The 7,880-nt window shown below is 43.7% G+C and overlaps 1 long non-coding RNA gene across 1 annotated transcript in view; it reads left to right on the top strand.

The window, feature by feature from the left end:
- Positions 1–3,077: 3,077 nt before the first annotated feature.
- LOC142070817 (uncharacterized) overlaps positions 3,078–7,880 on the top strand; it is a 54,698-nt gene continuing 49,895 nt past the window's right edge. The window contains exon 1 of the long non-coding RNA XR_012666740.1: positions 3,078–3,173. This is a non-coding gene — a long non-coding RNA (uncharacterized LOC142070817). The remainder of the gene's footprint in view (positions 3,174–7,880) is intronic.

Genomic DNA, 7,880 nt, shown 5'->3' with positions numbered 1-7,880 from the left:
TTATCCTTCCATTTAATTTAAACTGAATTAATTAATGATCACTTTAACAAAGGTTGTCCTCCACATCCAGTTCTTCTGAGAGTCCTTGGTACTTACCAATACTAAATCTAAAATGGACTCATCTCTTGTTGCTTAAGTGACTATCTGATGAAGGAATCTGTCTGCTATCACATCCAGGAATATCTGCCCTATTGTTATTAGTAGCACTTGTCCTCTAATTTATGTCTGGGGAATTAGTCTTCCATAATCACACAATTCCCATAATATTTATTTAATTAAAAATATTAGAGGTCTCTATCCATTGTCCATATCCATTTTGCGTTTTGGGGGTCTTCTGGTAAGACCACAAGCAATATTCCAATGAAGCATCTGTTACCATTCTTCCCCAAGGTGATTTTGATCCAAACAGATTGCGTATTATCCATTCCATATACCCAGGTAACCCATTCTATTCACCTGGCTTTCTGCTGTTACATGGCCTTAGCTCCAAAGAGCCTCCATATACTCCCTTCTGCTGTCTGGCTTCTGCCTTGCATCCCATCACCTGTTCCAGTGTCCATCACCGGCTCCATTCTCTAATTTCAGCATCCATCTTCCATTTCCTCCTTTCATCATGACTATATCCGTATTTGTATTCAGTAGAGTTGGGCTGAAGTCCTGTAAGTCAAATTTGTGTCTAGCCCAACCTTCAGGGGTGCGTGATCCAAGCTTCTGGCTTGAATCCATCTCTTCATTCAGTACCCTTCAAATACTGATAGCCACTCGATGGAGAAATTTTACAAAGGGAAAATTTTCACATACGTGAATTTTTTACATAATTTTTAAAATTATAACCCCCCCCTTTAAAAAACAGACTCTTTAACGCAATTTATGCTTGCATAAGTAGCCATGGCAACAGTTGAGCTAATGCCTTCTGCACCAGCTGTAGAGAGCAGATCAGCCTCTTTTCATGACTGTAAGCCTAAAATGCATTTAACCCACTTTTAACTTGGTCACCAGCTGTTTATACACATACTTGTAATATAATTATAACAACAAACAATGATTATTTTAGCTAGTCCAAGGGAAATCAAAGCAGCTTGCAGGCAAGCATACACAAGCTTAGTTTTCACCCAAGGAATCTTTTCTTGTGCAGTCAAGTACACTGTCAACAAGCTACAGGTGCACACCACATGAATAGTGAAAATGTAATTGGGATGGCATGTGATGGTTGTTCTGAGCCAATAATATGTTCATCCCAGTGTGCATTTTTGCATCTGTTAGTAAAAATGTGTCAGTTTATAAGTTTTTAAGAGAACTAGCAGGTGACAGCATCATTCCCTCTTAAAGACTGAGAGGTGAAATGTTAAAAAGGGGCTATGCTGTCTAAGACAGAGGAATTGGATAATGAGACAAGCTTACTGTGACTAAAAAGTCTTGCTCTCTATTGTATTAAAATGAATGATTTTTGTATTTGATAAAAGAAACCAAATACCCACACAAAGTTTGATGGATAATTGGCAAAGCAAGTCACCTTTCAGGAGTGGGTCAATCCTTAAATTCTTGTGTAACATCTATTTTAACTCCAGCTCTGCAGTCATTTAACTACTTTTATATTTCTCAGAGTCAGTTGCTGAACTCTCCTGTTTTAATAAACATTATAAATGTGATGCAATCCAATTTACTCCAACAATATGTGTATAGTGAATCCCCCATGATGTTCCATTAAGTGGAAGAGGGGCAGGACACATCTGTGTTACTACTTTTGTTTGGAGAATCTGGTCTAACATTAAAGATTGCTATTTTGAGCTGGAGAGACCGTTACCTTACACCCATTTTTACAGGGTCTTTTTAAGTATCTGTTGGGCGGCCATAGTCATCTCTTTTATTGAAAACACTGCTCATACTTCACCTTGATTTGTCCTCTTTTGTATGGAAAAAAGTTTAAATAAAAACATTTTGAGTCCAAATTATCCTTGGACATGGACAAAGCTCCCATTGTGTTCAATAGGGCTTCACAGATATACGTGATGAAAGAATTTGGCACTGTACTTAATTATAAATGAGTGCCAGTCCCAACAACTCTAGTTAAGACTGCATACTTGTTTTCATTATCACCACCTGTTTTGAGGTGCTCACAAATTCCTAGAACATTGCTCTTGCAAGCTAAGATTTTTCCTTTCTCTTCCTGCACAAAGATTATTTTAATTTTTTTTAAGTTTGAGTGAAAAGAGTTTGGCTGATATTTTTTGAACAAGGAGAAAAATATATATTTTTCCATCAGCCTTATTGCTGAGTAAATCAAGTTCTGGACACGCGTGCCCAGGTGTTCAGTTCTGAAAGCTGTGAGACCTCTTAAGGTCCCAGAGAAGTCAGTAAGAGGGTTCTGAGCACCTAGCAAGACAGAGCCCTTGGTCCATACCTCATGGAAAGCTACATAGGACATGTATGTGTGTAACCAGCTATCATGTCTTTGCTCTCTACATAACATTAACAATATGAAGAAACCACAATAACGAAGTTGGGCTCCAAAGAACTGTGTTGACTAACTATATTCAAGGTCTAATTATATATATATGAATATCTATCAAGATTGATATCTATTTAGATATAGTTTATATGTAGATATAGTTTATTAGTCAATACAGTTATTTAGAGAAGAGGGGTGTGTGTGTGTGTGTATCAGTGGAGGGTGGAGGGCGAAGGGTCACATGACCCTCCCCAAAATGCCAAGGGCGTGGGGGACAAGGCCGGCAGCTGGGAAGATGAAGGGGCAGGGCCAGAGCATCTCCTCTTCTGGCCATGCTGCCTGGTGTGGCACTCAGCAGCTGCACTCTCCCACACAGCCTCCAGCCACACTGCTTGCTTGGGACAGCATGGCCGGAGGCTGCCTGGGAGAGTGCATTAGTGGAGCCACATGCCAGGGGAACTGGAGCACCCCCTCCTCGCCAGGTAATGTGGGATGGGGAGAGCACGGGCTCCCCGGGGTGGGGGCGGGGTGGGGACAAGTCACGTGGGAGGATGGGAATGAGTCACGTGGGAGGTCATGTGCCCCCTTGTAGCTCGTCCCCTTTTGTGTCCCCCCCACTAGTTGTGTGTGTGTGTGTGTGTGTATACTGCTGCTCTGTTAGATTGTAGTGGCTTCAGCAATAGAAGAGAGGTAGTCCTGCAAGAGGCTTCCAAACTATTTAAAGGTATACTATCCGATTCCTATACATTACATACTAACTTAGCTACTCAGTTTGGGAGGCTTTTCAAAGGAGCCTAAGGGAGTTAGGTTCCTAATTTCTTTGTTTCTTTTGAAATCCCATCCTAAACTCCTTAACTGTCTGAATTAGTCTGAACTGACTGGGACTGCTTACTGAACAGTTCAGGGAAACACACGGTCTGGTGGAAAAAGACCTTGCTTGTGCATTCCCCCACCAAACTGCTTGCTTAGCGAAGGGGCTGGGCCCAGAGTTGGGCACTCAGAAGTCTTAAGTGTTATTTCTACTTCTTCCACTAATCTTAATAATTCTTTGTATTTCACAATTCTTATTTAGTGAATGCAGAGGTGAAAGTAAGTCAGGACACTTACCGGTACGGGGTGGGGCGGCTCCGGCCCCTGGAAGAGGTGGGGCTTGGGCGGAAGGGGCGGGGCTGGAGGGGGGGTCAGCATCCCCCAGCCAGCCCTTCCAGGCTGCCTGGCCCACGCCGCCCGGGGCTCCCGTGTTGATTTAAGGGGCCCAGGGCTCTGGACGCCACTGCTGCAGTAGCGGCAATGGCGTCCGGAGCCCCGGGCCCTTTTAAATCGCCGGCCCAAGTGCAGCTGCCCCCTTTGTGCCCCGCCCCACCGCCCATCAGCGGCCGGGATGGGGGCAAAAGGGGCAGGGACATTAAAGTGCTAAAGGGTCCTCTGCCGCGACAGCGCTTTGAGGATCTTTTAAAGTGTTGCCGCAGCAAAGAACCATCCTTAAAGAGCTGCTGCGGCAGTGCTTTAACGTTTCTGCCTCTTCCCCCCCCCGCCCTACCCCATCAGCGGCCCTGCCGGTATGGACCCTCCCAGCAGGGCCGCCTACAGGGGAAGTAAAAGGGGCCGGGTATGGGCCAGTGTGGGTTTTTACCGGTACTCCTTACCGGCTCACTTTCACCCCAGAGTGAATGCCACACAGCAGGCCGTCAAATAGCATGACTCTCCTGTTACAGGTGAACAAAATGAGGCACAGATAGATGAAATGGTTTGTCCAAAGTCACATATGGGGTGGATGGGTGTGATCGAAGGGACAACAAAACATACACCTAAGAGACGCACATGTTATCTACTTGACCATTTTTTTTTCTCAGAAAAGTTACTGCAGATTTGCAGACTTAGTCACAGGATTACGCTTTGTCCTAAACTCTTGACAGTGCTCTGAGGCCTACAAATGAAAAAGCGCTATGAGAGCAAAGCCTTAACATTAAGCTCCCATTTTACAGCAAATAGGGCCATGCTATAATTAGCTTTTGAATAACAATTTCCTAGCCCCTGGTTTTCAGTCACTCACAACTTTCTGAAACTTTTACCTTTCTGACTGAAATTCTCCACATTTGGTCTCTGGCTGAACATTAATTTGTTTCTAAAGTTTGAGCAAAAACAGCTCGATTATTAAACTTGAGGAAAATAGGGGGGAGGGAGGATACACTTTACCTAAATTAAAAATAGTTGCAGCCTCCTTTTCAACAGTCAGCTGAAATGGCTGTATTTTGAAACCTGAAATTTCTCATGAAGATCACCCTTGTTGAGGTGAACAGAAAGGAAATTGGTTTTGATTTGGCTAGTTTGTGTGGTCTAAAATTGAGTTATGAGCATGTGCAATTGATTCCCTCCTCCCACCTTAACTTGTAAAGTGCACATCCAAGCAAGGCTGCTCTGTGTGTATGTGCACAGCAATGTTAGCTTGCCATAATCGGCTAGTCCTCCAAGGCTGGAACTGACACAAGGTCTCTCTACCACTTAAGAGAATGACAGAACACCCTGGCATTGTCTCTGGGCATCTTGTAAGGCTCTGACAAAGGCTTTTGTGCAGTTTGTGAGGGGCTCCTTCGTCTACCCCTAAGCTCAAGTATCGTTATTATGGTCTGGCAGACTTAACAGTGGTGTGTGCATGGGTACGCTAGGGACATCAAATATTCAATTACTCTCCAAACAGGAATTTGTAAGATGCACAGAGGTCCACAGAGGCTCCTGAACATCATGTAAGGAAAAGTGTGACCTTATATTTTAGTATTTTTTAAATAGCATGGGATCATGTAAGTAAAGATGCTATCATAATGCATATACACAGGGAGGTTATGTTAAGATTGTGATGGCAACTCCAACTTAGTCAAATCCTGATATTTGAATTCTTAAACTGCACCCTTAACATTCTCTTGATGTACTTATTTATACAAAATATGATATAGTACAGAGGACACAGTTTTGCTATAGAACATTTTTAATTGGCAATTGCATTTCTGTGCAAATGAGTAAGCGATAACCATTACCTAGAAATAGATCCAGTTCCCCTCCACAGCAGCACTAGTGGTGAATGAATGCTCCTTTGTGTACATTCTTTTCTACCATATGCATTTTCACCAAAGAATAAGAACGGAAAGTTCACAGCAGGTGTACCGCAGATTCCTGTCATGTTTTCCAAGAGTCCTTTTGATTATATAAAAAACTGTCCATCAAAGGACCAATCTGACATTTCATTTCATAAGGACTTCATAAGGAAGACTCTACTTAAGAATATGTGAATAGTTTGCTCATGATCTGATCTGCTGCCTCACAGATAAAACTAATCTGAGTTTAGGCATGCTCTGCATTGTGCAAATGGGGAAGAGGGCAGAGGGGGTCTCCCCCTGATGTTTGAATATTCAACTCTGTGGCCTTGATGTTCTATTGTGGTCAGTTTTTGTTCTTTTGTGTGGGGCATCATATCTTGTTTACATTATTGTTAAGGAAACATGCTAGTTTCCATTACAGTTCAGTCTTCAAAAGTCTTCTCCTAGTGTGGCCCCCTTCATTTTTTTTCAGAATGTCCAGTTTGTGAAGAATTTTTTTTAAAAATGTACTGAATCCAAATTTTGAAACATAAAAATTTCCCATGAATTGGAAATCCTGAGTTTTGTCCATGTCATAAATATGCAGCTAAGAGTAGCATAAAATCCCTCCTTACCTGTTAAGGGTTAAGAAGCCCAGATAACCTGGTTGGCACCTGACCAGAAGGACCAATGGGGAAAGAAGATACTTTCAAATCTGAGGCGGGGGTGGAAGCTTTGTTTGGTGCTCTGTGTGTGTTCTCCCCGAGACCAAGCAAGTAAACCAGCTCCCACTGAAATGATACATCTAATATTACAGAAATAGTAAGTAATAGCAAGGAAATGTGTTAGAGTATCTTTGTTTTAACTTGTGAATTGTCCCTGTGCTAAGAGGAAGGTTTATCCCTGTTTTTGTAACTTTAAAGTTTTGCCTGGAGGGGAAATCCTCTGTGTTTTGAATCTTTTTGTTACCCTGTAAAGTTATCTTCCCTCCTGATTTTACAGAGGTGATTCTTCTATCTTTTTTTAAATAAATTCTTCTTTTAAGAACCTGATTGATTTTTCATTGTTCTTAAGATCCAAGGGTGGGTCTGTGTTCACCTTTACCAATTGGTGAGGATATTATTCTCAGAGGTGAAAATAAGCCGGTACGCCCCGGTACGGCGTACCGGCAAGAGCCAGTGCAGCATACTGGGGCAGCCTGGCTTTCCCAGGGGGAAATGTAAAGGCCCTGGGACTCCCAGCAGTGGCTGGAGCCCCAGGCCCTTTAAATTGCCTCCAGAGCCCCTCTGCTGCAGCCCTGGGGTAGCAGCTGTGGGGCTCCGGCGGCTATTTAAAGGGCCCGGGGCTCCCCTGCTTTTACCGCCCCGGCCCTTTAAATAGCCACCGCAGCCCCGCTGCCACTACTCCAGGGCTCTGGGGGCTATTTAAAGGACCAAGGCAGTAGAAGCAGGGGAGTCCCGGGGCCTTTAAATAGCCCCCGGAGCCCTGGGCTGCTGCTGCTACCCTGGTGGGGCGGGGAGGAGAAGGGGGGGCACTTACCTTACAGGGTGGGCTGGGGCTGGCTCTGACCCCCCTCAGCCCCGCCCCTTCTGCCCTAGGCCCCGCCCCTTCCGGGGGCCAGAGTTGGTAAGTCACTCAACTTACTTTCACCCCTGATTATTCTCAAGCCTTCCCCAGGAAAGGGGTTGTAGGGCTTGGGAGAATATTTTGCGGGAATAGGACTCCAAGTGGTCCTTTCCCTGATTCTTTGTCTAAATCACTTGGTGGTGGCAGAATACTGTTCAAGGACAAGGTGGAATTTGTGCCTTGGGAAAGTTTTTAACCTAAGCTGGTAAAAATAAGCTTAGGGGTCTTGCATGCGAGTCCCCACATCTGTACCCCAGAGCTCAGAGTGGGGAAGGAACCCTGACAGTCCACTTCTATTAAAAAGTCATTTCCTCGGACTGCCCTTGTTCAGGTCTTAAAACATTTATCTCTAGATCCCAAGAAAGCTATATTTTAAGTCTTAAGTCGGTCTGAAGTGGAATTTAAGTGGTGCATGGTGGCTTGTGATCAAAGTTAGGATTATTGAAGTGACCTGAACTGTGTATTCCCATACTTTCCATTGGTGGTGGTGGTTCCTGAAGTCTTTACACACTTTAAGTAGTGTATATAACTATCAAAGTGCAAGTTGTTGGGAAATCAGACCTATAACGTATTAGATATAGAGTAAAAATTTCAAAGGTGCCTCACTCCCATTTTCAAAATGGATTTAGGCTCCTATGTGCCCATTTGAAAATGGGATTTAGGCTCCTAAATTGCGTAAGTGCATTTGAATTATGAGTTTTACCCATGGAGCCTTTGTCTTTCTCTACTCTTTT

This window comes from Caretta caretta, chromosome 2 (genome assembly GCF_965140235.1).
Source record: "Caretta caretta isolate rCarCar2 chromosome 2, rCarCar1.hap1, whole genome shotgun sequence".
Classification (NCBI taxonomy): domain Eukaryota; kingdom Metazoa; phylum Chordata; order Testudines; family Cheloniidae; genus Caretta; species Caretta caretta.
This window is presented reverse-complemented; position numbering and strand designations above follow the sequence as displayed.